Source organism: Oncorhynchus keta, chromosome 30, assembly GCF_023373465.1.
Source record: "Oncorhynchus keta strain PuntledgeMale-10-30-2019 chromosome 30, Oket_V2, whole genome shotgun sequence".
NCBI lineage: Eukaryota > Metazoa > Chordata > Actinopteri > Salmoniformes > Salmonidae > Oncorhynchus > Oncorhynchus keta.
In genome coordinates this window covers 54,030,154-54,048,390 of record NC_068450.1, presented here as the reverse complement: position 1 = coordinate 54,048,390, position 18,237 = coordinate 54,030,154, and positions in this window count along the sequence as shown.

Genomic DNA, 18,237 nt, shown 5'->3' with positions numbered 1-18,237 from the left:
CCTAAGAGAAGTTATTCATTTCATCTTATATCTGTTTCCCCCATGTATATGAATCAATCTAATTTTTACTGTCATCTTTTCCCCCTTACTCTGTTGTTACCGTGGCGTCTCGCCAGACTCTCCTAAGACAAACTCCTCACCAGCCATTCAGTTTGTAATTATCAACGCCAGGGACACCCCTGATGATTTATTATCATTATTCTAGCAGGGGGATCAAATGTAAATCTGGATAATGGCTGTCATTTTCAGGTTCTGCGCAGAGAAACTTAGCATACAGATTGATTCTCAGCTGTCCGTTGGGTTGGGAGTTGGAGTCAATCAGGAAATGAAACAACGGTAGCTGTGGGGGTGGTGTGTGTGTGTGTGTGTGTGTGTGTGTGTGTGTGTGTGTGTGTGTGTGTGTGTGTGTGTGTGTGTGTGTGTGTGTGTGTGTGTGTGTGTGTGTGTGTGTGTGTGTGTGTGTGTGTGTGTGTGTGTGTGTGTGTGTGTGTGTGTGTGTGTGCGTTGTGAGTCATGTGTTCAGTGTAGTGGAAGGATGCTCTCCTCGAGAAGAAAGGAGCCCTGAGTTTCTCACATCATGAGTCTCTCTCTCTCTCACTCTAATCCAGTTCCCACTGGACTCATTATTACACCAGAGATGGGATGGAAGAAATACTCTGAAGGAACACAGTAAAATAGGCTCTTACACACTGTACTTAAGCTCCCATTAGAGGCCACTGAGAGAGGAAAAGAGAAGGCTATTGTTTGGTATAAAGATATTTGATACTTTAAACAATGCATGCAGAGAAAAAGAACTGTCCTATGCGTCTCCCATTGGGCCCTCAATTACAAAAAGATTCTGTAATGATTTCGTATTTGTATCACGTTCAATGTCAAATATCTAGACAAAGGCTTTGTCAAAATGACAAGAACAACCGGTCCACTATCACCAACGACAAAACATGTCAATAGGACGTTACTGATTTAATCTCAAAGTGATAGATATTGGGTGCGACTATGATGCACGGCCTTCGTGACGTCAGCCCTGCTACCTCTGACCAAGCTGTCGTGGATGAGGGATGATATCCCTGCATCGACACTGTACATATGCACATCCACAGCAGATTTGACTCTGTGTTTACATCTGATGTCGCTGTGTCTGAGTCGGGTGGAAACATCCACCTTATGGTGCTTGATCCCTGAATATGCAGCCACACTTACCTCACAGCGAGTCAGAATGGTTTGGGTTGCGTCTCAAATGGCACCCTATTCCCTATATAGTGCACTACTTTTGACTAGGGGCCATAGGGTCTACCTTCCTCTGTCCACAATGTGTTGTGTGATACGATAATTTATGCATTGCATTATTATTGGGTACTTGTGCTGACACTAAACTGTCTCAGATGTCAATCTTTATTCGAAAGGAGAGTTGAGGAGGGAGTTCCATCTCAGCCGTATAACTAGAATTACTGGAACGTGAATGGTGAAATTCTACTTCTGTGGTTTCAGTGTCAGCCAAGTTGACTACATGGGTGAGGTATAGTAGTAACAATTTATCCCTCACATTGAATCCCATGGAGCTTTAGTTTTGTTTGCATTTAAGCCTTCATCTCAATGTGGATGCTGAAAAAAGGGGAGACAAATTAGAGAGGTTTTAATGAGAATGCAGTCATCATCTCACCCACGTTGATTTGCGATGCCAACCCATATATACTCTGTTGTTGCCCTTTTCATGACTTCTTGGTGCGAAAATTCATCACTTTGGAACTAAGCAATTTAGGGGACTACATAACATCGCAGCACATTTTTCATTTAAATTTCCTCCCCCTTGTTTAATGATAAAAAACAAATAGTTTTATTTCTCACACTAAATTGACTGTTTCATTTGCAGGATTCTGGTTCTCTCTCCTCTCTCTCTCCTCTCCTCAGCTCATCTGTTGGCAAATGATAATGTGCCTATGAAAATGTGTCATTTTCTATTTATAGAAAATGGCTGCCTGCCAGGCTAATAACTTCCGTCTGACATTTCTGAGAGAACTGAGATTGTCAATTTACTGCTCACAGATCCGTACACTGGGCTGGCCCTCCTCTGTGTTTCATTGAGCACGCTGCTTGGCTCATTGTTATACTACGGACAGGGTGAAGAGAATCTGCAACTGAAGCCAATGCACCGTGCAGTGAAACCATAATCATAGAAATAGAATCACTAGAGCGGCCATATAAACTACCACCATTGACTTGAATAGAGATCCCCATTCTAGTCATTTTTATTTTTGTGCCCATTACTAGACAACGTTCTAAGAACACAGAGCGTGATGCTAACGCCACTCATTATCTACATAGAGAACAGCCATTTTCTGACAAGGTGGAAAAGCAAAAGGAGGTCAATTGTTAGAGAAACGGCTTTGATTGTGGGCAGATAGTCATGTTTTATGAATTGATAAACAAATACGTGTTTTTCCATTCATGATTTAATTAGATTTCATTAACATGTATCAGGCATACAGTTAAACCACAAGAAAAATGTAGAAACATAAATGTTCACAACATGAACATCATGCATATATCAGTTGATAACGAAGGGAAACCAACACCTTGGAGCAATGGAGGAATTTTGTCCAAGAAACACAACAACATAATAATCAATCTGAGCTGACTTTGTTTTCCTCAATTACAACAAACACTTTGACTTCAAAACAAAGACCCACTGGGCAAAAATTGGTTGAATCAATACTGTTTCTTGATTAGATTAGAAAAACGTCAACAATGTAAGTGAAATTCATATTTTTTTTCATCCAACTTTTAAACTAAATCCAATTGGATTGGTTGGTTCATGCCAACTGTCAGCCACAAAATACAATTAGCCAGGCTCTTTTACACCCTACCAAATGGTAGCTATAACTGCAGAGGATGCGCACAGTGCAACAATATGATGAAGTGTGAATACTTCTGCCACCCACACACGGTTCCAAATAAATGACATCATTACGTGTTCCAACACCCATGTTATTTACATGATTAAATGTCCATGTGGCCTCTGTTATGTTGGTAAAACCACCCGCTCTCTCAAACAGAGAATTAGTGAATATAAAAGTTCAATCAGGAGAAATGACAGGGATTATCCAGTCGACCTGAAGCATGACATTTCTACCTTTAGATTTTGTGGCATAGAGAAAGTTAAGATATCAGACAGGGGAGGAGATTTTAATAATACTCTGAGTAAAAGAGAATGTTTTGGGATTTTCACCCTCCAGACATTATTTCCTAAAGGACTTAATGATGAAATGCCTATGTATGTTATGTTGTGGATTTTAACATGAAATATGTGTCTCTTGTAGATTACTCTGACGTTTTTCGTATGATGTACCCTATGACTAATGAAAACTTGCTATGTCCTCATTGAGATTTTACAGACGTGTTTAATACGCCTTATTTATACACTTTTGTAATATTTATGAAATGCATAATTGTTATATTTGGTAGCACTTATTTATTTTTCCTTTGCCTCCAACCCCCGATGTGTAGAACGGATGTGGGTGGGGCCAGGTCCACATAATGGTGCAACTTTCAAAAAATCCCAAAAGCTCTGACGAAGGCCGTGTGGCCGATACATACGCTTATTAAAGATTGGTGATACTATCAAGAGCAGTTTGCGGTTTCCTTTTTCCTTCAAACTAAATCCAATTCCATTTTTTTATTGATTTCATTTTGAATTCACGTTAATTGACAACTCAATCAAATGTAAATCAAAACTGGATATTGAACTAACGTCTGTGCCCAGAGAAGGCTAGACAGACAATACAACACATGACTTTCTTATAATGACCAAAATCCCAATGTCTACAGGCGGCTCTTCAACTCCAAAGAAAAAGCTGCTTCATTCTGATGCTGATCAGCAATCACAGTCTGAGGCTGAGGCATGTGAGTGAGTCTCAAAAGCCAATCAATATTTGAGTTCTGGAGTAAGAGGTATAAACAGCGGTGCTATCCCTCACTCCCCTGCCTGATCATCTGCTCCTGTCCGGTTATGGATGGATGACTCCTTTGTTGGCATATGGAAACATGTGAGCATTTATCCACAGATTTATGATGATGAGGATGGGTCTAGATCCGCCTGTGAAATTATGAGCCCTGTAATGGGAGAACCATTTAGTTTTTTTTTAATGTAGATAAAGTGACTGGATGATAGATCGAGATTGCCACAGCATGGTTTCTGATACAGTATGATTGATTAAGAAGAGAAGCAAGGAAATAGGATAACAATTTTAAGTTCAAAATTAAATATGGCAATTTATTACATATTACAGATATTTGTGGTTAATATTTCAGATAACCTTTGTTATTGTGCTCTTAAGTTGCAATAAATTACTGAATTACAAGATTGGTCGTACACGCCAAACCCCCTATATCTGACTACATGGTAGGCTTCAGTAGAGAAACTCCACTTCAACACGTAGAAACAACAGTGGGGAAATGTTTTCCCTTTCTAAACGTATAAATTATTATGACGGTGTGTGATATTATTGCAGCACCAGTCATTTCAGTCATTTGCTACCTGGTCTGATTAAATGAACTCATTTCACGGTCCGCCGGGCAGTCTGAATCACGAAAATAAGGGAAAATTGTCACTTGCCCGGCCCCTCAGATGGACAGCCTGGCTGAGCTGAGAGATCAGGGAATTTACAAAAATGTGAAAATCATGCCCCCATAAAGAGCTGCCATGGCACAGATCACATTAGCGCTGAAGATATTTCAATATCAGCATGCCAGGGAGTTCAGATGCTGGAAAATAGATGGACAATTCCTGGGATCTTCCCACTCCCCAAACGATTTAGTTCCTGTCAATGTTGCCAATCTACAAGGAAGATTGTGGGAGATGCTGGGTAAAAATATTTAACAGTCAATCTATTGCATCGATTTTCCATGGTGATGTCCACAGTCTGTCGGATCATAACTCAGACAACTTACTTACATGTTTCAAGCAGAACACCATAGTCCCAGTCCCCAAGGAAGCGAAGGTAACTTGCCTAATTGATTGATTACCGCCTCATAGCACTGGTCATGGCTCACATCAACACCATCATCCTGGAAACGCTAGACCCACTTCAATTCGCATACTGCTCCAACAAATCCACAGATGACACAATCTTGAACGCACTCCACACTGCTCTTTCCCACCTGGACAAAAGTAACACCAATGTAAGGCTGTTCATTGACTACAGCTTTGCGTTCAACACCATAGTGCCCACAAAGCTCATCACTAAGCAAAGGACCTTGGGACTAAACACCTCCCTCTGCAACTGGATCATGGACTTCCTGACGGGCCGCCCCCTAGGTGCTAAGGGTCGGCAACAACACATCTGCCACGTTTATCCTCAACACTGAGGCCCTTCAGGGGTGCGTGCTTAGTCCCCTCCTGTACTCCATGTTCACCCACAACTGTGTGGCCAAACACGACTCCAACACCATCATTAAGTTTTCTGACGACACAACAGTGGTAGGCCTGATTACCTACAATGATGAGACAGCCTATAGGGAGGAGGTCAGAGACCTGGCAGTTTGGTGCCAGGACAACAACCTCTCCCTCAATGTAAGCAAGACAAAGGAGCTGATCGTGGACTACAGGAAAAGGCGGGCCGAACAGGCCCCCATTAACATCAACGGGGCTGTAGTGGAGTGGGTCGAGAGTTTCAAGTTCCTTGGTGTCCACATCACAGACAAAATAAATGTTAGCTGTTAGCACTGAGGAGGTGTGCAATAGCAGGAAGACCACTTTATGCAGCTCACCCTGCACTATCAGCTCCAATGTAAATAAGATGAGGAAGTCTACCTCTGATAAGCTTCCCAGTAAAGCATTCAAAACAATCAAGCAACACAGAAAAGTGCTATAAATAGTCCATATTAACATATGTAGTCAAAGAAACAAGGTCCATGAAGTCAATAACTTTCTTGTAACAGATGACATTGATAATTCTGACTAGCTCTGAAACTCACTTAGATAATACCTTTGATAATACAGTGGTAGCAATACATGGTTATAACATCTACCGAAAAGACAGAAATGCCAATGGAGGCGGTGTTGCGGTCTATATTCAGAACCAGATTCCTGTAAAGCTTAGAGACGATCTAATGTTAAATACTGTTGAAGTAATATGGCTACTAGTTCATCTGCCTCACCTAAAGCCTATTCTTGTGGGAAGCTGCTATAGACCACCAAGTGCTAACAGTCAGTATCTGGATTATACGTGTGAAATGCTTAATAATGTATGTGATATCAACAGAGAAGTATATTTACATCAAGCTGCCCACTCAGGAAAAAACATCAAACTGTAACTCGTGCCTGCAACCTGGATCAGGTTGTCAGTCAACCTACCAGGGTAGTTATAAACAGCACAGTAATTAAATCATCAACATGTATTGATCACATCTTTACTAATGCTGCAGATATTTATTTTAAAGCAGCATCCAAATCCATAGGATGTTAGTGATCACAATATACTAGCCATATCTAGGAAAACCAAAGTTCCAAAGACTGGGCCTAATATAGTGTATAAGAGGTCATACAATAAGTTCTGTAGTGATTCATATGTTGACGATGTAATGAATATTTGCTGGTCTGTGGTGTGTAATGAGGAGCAACCAAATCGATGATAAAATTATTGTGAGGCATGTCCTGTTAGACTTCAGTGCAGCTTTTGACATTATCGATCATACTCTGCTGCTAGAAAAACATGTGTTATGGCTTACACCCCCTGCTATAACGTGGATAAAGAGTTATTTGACTAACACAACACAGAGGGTGTTATTTAATGGAAGCCTCTCAAATATAATCCAGTTAGAATCAGGAATTCCCCAGGGTAGCTGTTTAGGACCCTTGCTTTTTTCAATTTTTACCAACGACATGCGGCTAACTTTGAGTAAAGCCAGAGTGTCTATGTGTGCGGATGACTAAACACTATACACGTCAGCTACTACAGTGACTGAAATGACTGCAACACTCAACAAAGTGCTGCAGTTAATTTCAGAGTTCGTGGCAAGGAATAAGTTAGCCCTAAATATTTCTAAAACTAAAAGCATTGTATTTGTAACAAAACACTCACTAAACCCTAAACCTCAGCTTGCCCTTGGACGTATACAGAGAGCTAAAATTATTAATATGCATGTCAATCTCTCCTGACTGAAAGTGGAGGAGTGATTGACTTCATCACTACTTTTATTTATGAGAGGTATTGACAAGTTGAATGCACCGAGTTGTCTGTCTAAACTACTGGCATACAGCTCGGACACCCATGCATACCCCACAAAACATGCCACAAGCGGGCCTCTTAACAGTCCCCAAGTCCAGAACAGACTATTGGAGGCACACAGTACTGCATAGAGCCATGACTACATGGAACTCTATTCCACATTAAGTAACTCATGCCAGCAGGAAAATTAGATTTAAAAAACAGATGAAAAAAAACACCTTATGGAACAGCCCCCGCCTTTGCTTTTACATTGCTGCTACTCGCTGTTTCTTTTCTATGCATGGTCACTTTGCCCCTACCTACATGTACAAATTGCCTCGACTGGCCTTTGACCCCACGTAATGACTCGATGCCCTATATATAGCCTTGTTATTGTTGTTTTATTGTGTTACTTTTGTTTTTAAAAATTACATTGGTTTATTTGGTAAATATTTTCTTAACTCTATTTCTTGAACTGCATTGTTGGTTAAGAGCTTGTAAGTAAGAATTTCATGGTAAGGTCTGCACCTGTTGTATTGTACATGTGACAAATACAATTTGATTTGATTTGATTTTACAATTGTATTTTCTTGTATACTATTTTCAATGAGAATGTGTTTGCCTTACAGACTGTGTTGGTATGGAAGAGGAGTTATCCAGCAGGTAGCTACGTCACTTCTCTTCTACTGGTGTTAGAAGATGTGCTGTCTACTAAGCTGTGCTTGTCAACGTGCTCACATCCATTACATCTTACACTGTTTGGCCTAGTGTGTGTGTCTGTGTGCCTGTGATGTGTGCATGTGTCTGTATGCATTTCCAGTAGTTGTTGCTGGTGGGTGAGATATGGATGAGAGGAAGAGAGAACTACAGTCCCCTTAGGGGACAGAGTGCTACAACAGGCGCTGTGGACAGCAGAAAGCTGAAAAGACAAGGCACCATGTTGATTAGTCACTTTCAATAATGCCCAACCATTCATTCTCACTCACCATCCATGGCAACCGGAATACCCAGTAGGGAAAAATGTACTCACACAAAACCAAACTCCCGCACATCAACCAAAACAGAACTTTATGTGAAATTGTCCAACAGTTGGCATAAAAGCAATACTCAAATGACTTGCAAAATGTCACAGTAATGTCGGTCACGCTGGCAAACACCAAAGCATTGCTTTTATTTGATCTACTAACTGGACAGTCAGAGAGTGTAAATGAAAGTGACAGAGGGAACAAGTGGAGGAGACAGTTCACTGAAAAGAGAGGGAAAAGAGGAAAGCCTGGGATTTCAGTTCAAGGTGTCAGCTACCTCCAGGGGCTGCTGTTGCTTCAGCCTGTATAGTTTATCACATGTTGTTTCAACTGAGTTACCAGCTAAAAATACCCCTTATTAATTGTCTAGGAACGTGGACAATGTTCTGATAATGTCCCTCACGCGCTTCACAACTTCCCATCCACTCATTTAGGTGATAATGATCCTTCTGTTGACGTAAGAAAATGTGAGCGATATCTCTCGGCTGTCACCCTTCCTATCAGCTACTAGCTGATTGGACACCCCCAGGCATAATGGAACTCTATACTGGGTTTATTTCCTGTTTATCCTTATTCTATATATTCTCATATCCAAATGATTTCAATATGTCAATATGTATCAGCGTGACTAATGTATTGTTCACTCAAAAAGGGGTGGCAGGTAGCCTAGTGGTTAGAGTGTTGGGCCAGCAACTGAAAGGTTGCTAGATTGAATCCCCGTGCTGACAAGGTAAAAATCTGTTGTTCTGCCCCTGAACAAGGCAGTTAACCCACTGTTCCTAGGCCGTCATTGTAGGAATTGGTTCTTGATTGACTTGCCTAGTTAAATAAAGGTAAAAAAATATGAGGCCGGCAACATTGCGGACAGCTGCCAGTCTGAATCCCTAAATCAGGGAAGAAGCATGTTTTTAGACAAATAATCCATTTACACAAAAATGGTGTTGCACCCACAACAATAAATGACCTTAATCAAATCAAATCAAATGTTATTTGGCACATGCTTCGTAAACAACAGGTGTAGACGAACAGCGAAATGCTTACTTACGGGTCCCTTTCCAACAATGCAGAGCTAAAGATACAGATGTTCTCGCTAACCTGAGAACATGGTCTAGAATTTTTGGGGGAGTTTGTGAATAAATGCTACCATGATTACTGATTTTCCTGAATGAATCGTGGATAATGTTGAGTGAGAAAGTCACAGAAGCACACATATCATACCCCCTCCAAAAATGCTAACTTCCCCTGTTGTTGTAATGGTGAGAGGCTAGCTAGGATGTCTTAGGGGTACGATATTTGTGCGTCTAACTTTCTCATCATTATTCACGATTCATTCAGGACTATCCATAACCATAGTAGCATCCACATGAATGTAGAAGTGTTATATATTATTATATTATATTCCATTGACATTATAAGTCACTCCAAAATGACAATACATTATTTACCATTAATTTCTATTGAGCACAAAATAATGTGAAACACAACCACAACAAACAGCAAATGCATCCAACAAGTTTGTAGAGTCATGGACTTGATGTAATCAATGTGTGCTTGGAATATGGGAACAAATACTACACCTTTGACTACTTGAATACACATATAAGTGAATTCGTCCCAGTAGTAGTAAGGGACTATTGGTCCCTTAAAACGGGGGGACTTTGTACAAAAAGTGCCGTAATGGTTCCCATCAAATGAAAGCTGACAGTCTGCACTTTGACCTCATACTGTAGTCTTTGTATAATTTACAGAGCCAAAACAACAAAAGATGTGTCACTGCCCCAATACATTTGGAGCCCACTGTATAATAGGCTAGGGATTAGAGAATTCATTATGTCATTGAGATTAAATAAACAACATTTCTGACAGGGACTGAAAAATACAAATGTATAACATTAAATAAATAATTATGTATTTATTCATGTATTTTTCCTTTCCAAGAAAATCTTTCAACAATATATTCACTGGGCTCTACTTTGCACACAACTGCTCACAACCAATTTGAGAGGATGAAGCCTTTTAAAGTTGGGTGAATGGCAATCTGGAATAGATTTGATCTACAATCATATTCAATATCCTCAAGACAGAAGGCAAAGTGAATGAAATCATTATTGAATTTCCATCAGAGGCAGACATATATTGTTGTTGCTTAAAAAAAAAATGTTTTCAAGAGGGACATCATTTGTTGAAGCACCAAACATGGCCTTAACGTACTACTGTTCAAAGGACACAAGACGGCTTGAAGGAACAGCACTTTTCTAAGACACTTTTGTGAATAAAGTGTTGTCCTCTTCTCTGCAGTACCTGAATAACACAGAATAGTGGGTAAGCATTCTTCACTGGGATAGCAGAACCCCGCGCAGCCCCCTCAAGGCGGAGGGGGGGCTAGCAGCTCTGGGGGCCCATGCGCCCGTCATCTCACACCTATAGTGCCTTCATTATTGTGGAATCAGTATAATGTTGTTGATCCGTCCTCAGTTTTCTCCTATCACAACCATTGAACTCTGAAGCTGTTTTAAAGTCACCAATGGCCTCATGGTGACATCGCTAAATAGTTTCTTTCCTGTCCTGCAGCTCAGTTCAGAAGGATGACTGTATCTTTGACGGGCCTGGGTGGTTTAATACGTCGTGCATAATTATTAACTCGTACTGAGTTTATTTCCAGTTGATCCTTATTCTATATATTCTCATATCCAACTCTGTGAACAACTTTCAATATGTCAGTATGTCTGAGCGAGAAGTGTGATTAATGTGTTGTTCACTCAGATATGGGGAAGCAGGTAGCTCAGTGGTTAGAGCGTTGGACTTGTCACCGAAAGGTTGCAAGATTGACTTCCCGAGCTGACAAGGTAAAAATCTGTCATTCTGCCCCTGAACAAGGCAGTTAACCCACTGTTCCTAGGCCATCGTTGAAAATAAGAATTTGTTCTTAACTGACTTGCCCAGTTAGATAAAAATATGAGGTGCTTTAATAAGGGGTGTTTTTAATTGGTAAATCAATTGAAACAACACCAGGAATAGACTATACAAGCTGAAGCAACAGCAGCCCCTGGACGTAGCTGACACCTTGAACTCAAATTTGGCAGAGAGATTAGAAAAGGTTGGATGAAGAGTAGAGTGCGACAGAGAAAGAGACAGAGCCTCATCCCGGTAGTGATAAGACCGGAGAAGAGAGGAAAAGAGAGCCACAGCTCACATCCCTATCCCAGCAGTGATGCACAGAGCCCCTCTGGGACAGGGTTGGATTATATAGCCCACTCCCTCTCTCTCTCTCTCTGTTGTGATGCGTGAGGGTGATGGTGAGGAGGGAAACTGGATCAGCACAGCAGCGCGGTTGGATTATCCTCTCCAAAGCCTCACGGGCTACGAGCTTATTAGAAGGCCTCCAATATTACCAGAGGGATACACACACGCACGTACACACACACGCACTCACATGCACACAAACACACAACACAATTAATGTACACCCCCCCCACCCCCCATTTAGCATGTAGTTTATAATAGAGCACTATTTACTCTATATTAACTATATTATGACTTTTGAATTGAATTGAGTTTCCCTTTACCTTTAACATTAGCTGTTTTGTGTATCTGGCATCATTATGGAAGCCCATTTAGGAACCTACTTCCATGGAAATGCATAACTGTAACACTCTCCAGTTACAGAAGGACATCTATTAGACTTAATGAGGAGTCTGGCTGGAGTGTAATGGCTGATGAACACCTGAATGGGATAAATCATTGGCAGCGATTACAGCTTTGAGTCTGTTTGGGTAAATCTCTAAGAGCTTTACATATCTGGATTGTACAATATTTGCCCGTTAATTCTTTTTTTTACATTTTTCATGTTCAGCCAAGTTGGTTGTTGATCATTGCTGGAAAGACATGTTCAAGTTTTGCAATGCCAATTTAAGTCAAAACTGTAACTAGGTCACTCCATCTTTTCACTTCCTTCTTTGAGTATTGTGGAGTAACTACAATGTTGTTGAAACATCCAACATTTTCTCATATAACAACCATTAAACTCTGTAACACTTTTAAAAACCACCATTGGCCTCATGCTGGAATCCATCCTCTCCGGCAACTGAGTTAGGAAGGACGCCTGTATCATTGTAGCGACTTGGTGTATTTATACATCATCCAAAGCCTATTTAATAACTTCACCATGCTCAAATGGATATTCATCATCTGCTTTAATAAAAAAAAAATGTTTTACACATCTACCAGTCGGTGCCGTTCTTTACAAGGCATTGAAAAAACCACCCTGGTCTTTTTTTTTTTTTTTTTTTTACCTTTATTTAACCAGGCAAGTCAGTTAAGAACATATTCTTATTTTCAATGACGGCCTGGGAACAGTGGGTTAACTGCCTGTTCAGGGGCAGAACGACAGATTTGTACCTTGTCAGCTCGGGGGTTTGAACTCACAACCTTCCGGTTACTAGTCCAACGCTCTAACCACTAGGCTACGCTGCCGCCCCGTGGTTGAATCTGTTCTTGAAATTCACTACTGGATTGAGGGACTCACAGATCATTGTATGTGTGGGGTATGGAGATGGGGTGATCATAACCACTATTATTGAATATCGGATGAGTCCATGCAACTTTTATTATGTGATTTGTTAAGTACATTTTTAGTCCTGAACTTATTTACGTTTACCATAACGGAGAGGTTGAATACTTATTGAGTCAAGACATTTCAGCTTTCCATTCTATATAAATGTGACAAAAAATGGACAAACAAAATTCCACGTTGACATTATGGGGTATTGTGGGTATCAGTGACACAAAATCTCAATTTAATCAACTTTAAATTCAGGCTCTAAAACAACAAAATGTGGAAAGTCAAGGGGTGTGAATACTTTCTGAAGGCACTGCATATCAAAATATATTTGTTTTGAAGTATAAATAATTTTGACAGGAACCCTCCATTTTAATTTCCACATGTAGCAGGTGTCACGCCCTGGTCGAGGTATTTTGTGTTTATCTTCATTTATTTGGTCAGGCCAGGGTGTGGCATGTTTTTTTTGTATGTGGTGTGTTGGTATTGGGATTGTAGCTTAGTGGGGTGTTCAAGTTAAGTCTATGGCTGTCTGAAGTGGTTCTCAATCAGAGGCAGGTGTTTATCGTTGTCTCTGATTGGGAACCATATTTAGGCAGCCATATTCTTTGTGTGTTTCGTGGGTGATTGTCCTTAGTGTCCTTGTTCCTGTGTTAGTTTACACAAATATAGGCTGTTTCGGTTTTCGTTACGTTCTTTGTTTTGTAGTGTTTGTAATTGATTCGTGTTTTACGTTTGTTTTATTAAACATGGATCGCAATCTACACGCTGCATTTTGGTCCGACTCTCCTTCACCACAAGAGAACCGTTACAGCAGGAAACATGTTTTTGTTGTCCAATTTACATGGGTAGTAGGTGACTCAGGCAGACAATATATTTTTCATGCATCTAATTAGCCTATTACCCAGCTGCGCTGGCGGCAGCCTGCCTCGGCCTCTTCACCTAATTGTCAAGTTTAAAAAAGCTAGGTGAATCAGGTCGCACTCAGATGGAGAGTGGGTGCTCAAGATGGATAAACAAAAGGCATAAAGTAAAGGCAAGACCAAATGGTGCATAAGAACGCCGCAAAAAAAGCTTTCTCCGATGAAGCTTGTGCCAAACTACCGCATGAGCTAAACTACCACCTCGTCCTCGACTGACAAAACACCATCGCAGGTGGAAGCCATAGGCCTGCTTATGCAGCAGCCAGCACTAGCAGCCTCCCAGTGCCGACAGAGACCTCACTTCCCAGGCCCAGCAATGACAGTGGCCTTGCTCCTCCTCTTCTTCCTGCCCTCAAGAATAGTGATAGATCCTCTAGTGAGAGTGCCGATCCCCCATCTCCTCCTGTCCCAGAAAAGCAATCCGACGACTGCCAGAGACCTACCCCTTCTGTGAACACTGGTAAGTCTACGAGTGATGAGAAGGATCGCCCTGACAGCGTGGAATCTTGAGTCCCAATGTGTAATATAAAGTCTTCCAGCTAAATACTGTATATACATATGCTAGTAGACTGCATTGTCTATATAATAAAACAATCCAGAATAAGCTGTTTTGACGGTGGGCTGACTGTATTATTTGGCATTAGTAGACTGGTTTTTAAGCATCAGAAACCTTCTACAGTCCCAGTCGATATTAGATTGAACGTCTGTGTGGAAAACAACCTGTGGTTACCTAGGTTACCCCATAGGCTCACAGCAAGTACTTCACCCTTTTCAAATGCAATTTTCTTGTGCTCTGCTTGTTTTGGTCAATTTCAAAACTACATTTAAGAAAAGTACAACATGTCTAAAGATGACTACGACTGGAACATTAAGCTAGCCAAGACCAACAACACAAACAAACAGACTATACAGCTACAAGTAATGAGTGGAGTTAGACAGACTATACTTAACAAGTTAAATGGTTTACCTGTGATTAAATGTTTTCCATACACATAGCTACTTGTAGCCGACTTGGACACCGGGTCCCCACATTTCCCACTCTACCATGCCACATAGCATGTAGCCACAGGGCTCTTCTCGCAGCCTCTATTTTGCTGTGTGTTCATTGTTTCCCCCAATCTGTGTGCATGGTCGAGGGGAATTCCTTATTATTACGTGAATATTGACTCGGCGTATCCAAGCTTTGAGAGAGCGCAAGTATGGCTAAGGGAGGCTATAGGCCTACAGGACAGTTGTATTTTGATAAAATAGTAATATATGCCATTTACAGACACGTTTATCCACTTTTATCATGCATGCATGTTACGTATGAGTGGTCCCAGAAATGGATGAAATTGATTGCTAATTAGTTTGCTGTTGCAAAGAAAGTCCATTTTACAATCGGCAAAGTTTGAATTTACCACTTGAATTACTGAACAAGTAAATACATGTTTTGCCACCAGCCAGCATTCTTAATAGCAGCATTGCGACACCATAGGTCTATAGCTTCATGAAACATAAAAAACGTTAGGCTTAACATGAGAAAATGATGACCAACTAAAAATAAACACGAATCCATGAAAGCAAAGCGATTTAGTCCAATGTTTGCATCTCAAAAGTCACCTTATTCCACAGAAAGAACAATACTTTTGACCAGGACCCAGTCCACAGACCTCGGCTGTGGTCAACACTAGTGTTCTATATAGGGAATAGGGTGCCATTGGGGATAGACGTAAAGATTTATCCCATGCAGGTGTGCAGCAGCCATTACACTCCAGCCAGACTCCTCATTAAGTCTAATAGATGTCTTTTTGTAACTGGAGAGAGTGTTACAGTTATGCATTTCCATGGAAATATGTTCCTAAATGGGCTTCCATAATGATGCCAGATACACAAACCAGCTGACGATAGGGAAAGGGAAACTCAATTCAACCACATAAAATAGGCTAGAGTAAATAGTTCTCTATTATAAACTACAGGCTAAATGACTAAGGCTATACCACAGCAACAAATCAAGAGTAGTTTATCTACACGCTTATACTAGAAAGAAATATCAAGACAATACTATGCTAAGACTTCACGTTTAGTGCAATAAATACACTTTTACGGCGTTTCCACCAGAGTATTAAAATCACACACACATTTGTCCTAATTCCTTCTTCAGTGTGTTATTCATTGTTGTCATAAACATTATCCTTATTACAAGACGTGAGCTGCCTCCCAAAATGGCACTCTTTTTCCTATATAGTGCCTTACTTTTGACCAGAGCCCTATGGACCCTCATCAAAAGTAGTGCACTGCATATAGGAAATATAGTACCATTTGGGACGTAGCCATGATAAGCCATTAGACAGCTCCTACGTGAGAAATCTTTAGTGGCCATCCAATGGCTTGACCACAACCAGGCACCCTGGCAGGAACACAGGGTGTCATTTGAGTGTTCCCTCTTCCCCGCAGTGTGTGTGTGTATTTGGGTGGGAATATCAAATCGAAGTTTGTGTCACATGCGCCGAATACAAGTGTAGACCTTACCGTGAAATATTTACTAACAAGCCCTTAACCAACAGTGTAGTTCAATAAAAGTTAAGAAAATATTTACCAAATAAACTAAAGTAAAAAAGAATAAATAGTAACACAATGACATGACAATAATGAGGCTATATACAGGGGGTACCGGTACCGCGTCTGTGTGCGGGGGTACAGGTCAGTTGAGGTCATTTGTACTTGAATGTACATTTGTGTGTGTGTGTGTGTGTGTGTGTGTGCGTGCATCTGTACCCCTCTGGGGAGGAGAACCCAGCCTTGCTGCTGTGCTGATCCAGTTCCCCTCCTCACCCATCACAACAGAGAGAGGGGCTCTGTATAGCACTGCTGGAGAGCACTCTGGTCAAAAGTAGTGCAATATAAAGGGAATAGGGTGGCATTTGGGATGCAGACATTATAAGGGATTGGAGGAATATTCCCTAAACATACTAGATATTTCTGTTGACTCTGACAATTCATCTTAATGGTTGTACAGTCGTCTCAAATAAAACTGTGTAGGACCTCGGCGTTACTCTGGAACCTGATCTCTCTTTTGATGAACATATCAAGACTGTTTCAAGGACAGCTTTTTTCCATCTACGTAACATTGCAGAAATCAGAAACTTTCTGTTCAAAAATGATGCAGAAAAATGTATCCATGCTTTTGTTACTTCTAGGTCAGACTACTGCAATGCTCTACTTTCCGGCTACCCGGATAAAGCACTAAATAAACTTCAGTTTGCTAAATATGGCTTCTAGAACCCCAAAAATGTATCATATTACTCCAGTGCTAGCCTCCTTACACTGGCTTCCTGTCAAGGAAAGGGCTGATTTCAAGGTTTTACTGCTAACCTACAAAGCATTACATGGGCTTGCTCCTACCTATCTCTCTGATTTGGTCCTGCCGTACATACCTACACGTACGCTACGGTCACAAGACGCAGGCCTCCTAATTGTCCCTAGAATTTCTAAGCAAACAGCTGGAGGCAGGGATTTCTCCTGTAGAGCTCCATTGTTATGGATGGTCTGCCTACCCATGTGAGAGACGCAGACTCGGTCTCAACCTTTAAGTCCCTAGGAGGGGTGCGTCACCTGTGTGGGTTGAGTCACTGATGTGATCTTCCTTTCTGGGTTGGCGCCCCCCCCCCTTGGGTTGTGCCGTGGCGGAGATCTTTGTGGGCTATAAGTTGGTGGTTGAAGATATCCCTCTACTGGTGTGGGGGCTGTGCTTAGCCAAAGTGGGTGGGGTTATATCCTTCCTGTTTGGCCCTGTCCGGGGTTATCATCGGATGGGGCCACAGTGTCTCCTGACCCCTCCTGTCTCAGCCTCCAGTATTTATTTTGCAGTAGTTTATGTGTCGGGAGGCTAGGGTCAGTTTGATATATCTGGAGTACTTCTCCTGTCTTATCTGGTGTCCTGTGTGAATTTAAGTATGCTCTCTCTAATTCTCTCTTTCTCTCTCTCGGAGGACCTGAGCCCTAGGACCATGCCTCAGGACTACCTGGCATGATGACTCCTTGCTGTCCCCAGTCCACCTGGCCGTGCTGCTGCTTCAGTTTCAACTGTTCTGTCTGCGGCTATGGAATCCTGACCTGTTCACCGGACGTGCTACCTGTCCCAGACCTGCTGTTTTCAACTCTCTAGAGACAGCAGGAGTGGTAGAGATACTCTTAATGATCGGCTATGGAAAGCCAACTGACATTTACTCCTGAGGTGCTGACTTGTTGCACCCTCGACAACTACTGTGATTATTATTATTTGACATTGGTCATTTATGAACATTTGAACATCTTGGCCATGTTCTGTTATAATCTCCACCTGGCACAGCCAGAAGAGGACTGGCCACCCCTCATATCCTGGTTCCTCTCTAGGTTTCTTCCTAGGTTTTGGCCTTTCTAGGGAGTTTTTCCGAGCCACTGTGCTTCTACACCTGCATTGCTTGCTGTTTGGGGTTTTAGGCTGGGTTTCTGTACAGCACTTTAAGATATCAGCTGATGTATGAAGGGCTATATAAATACATTTG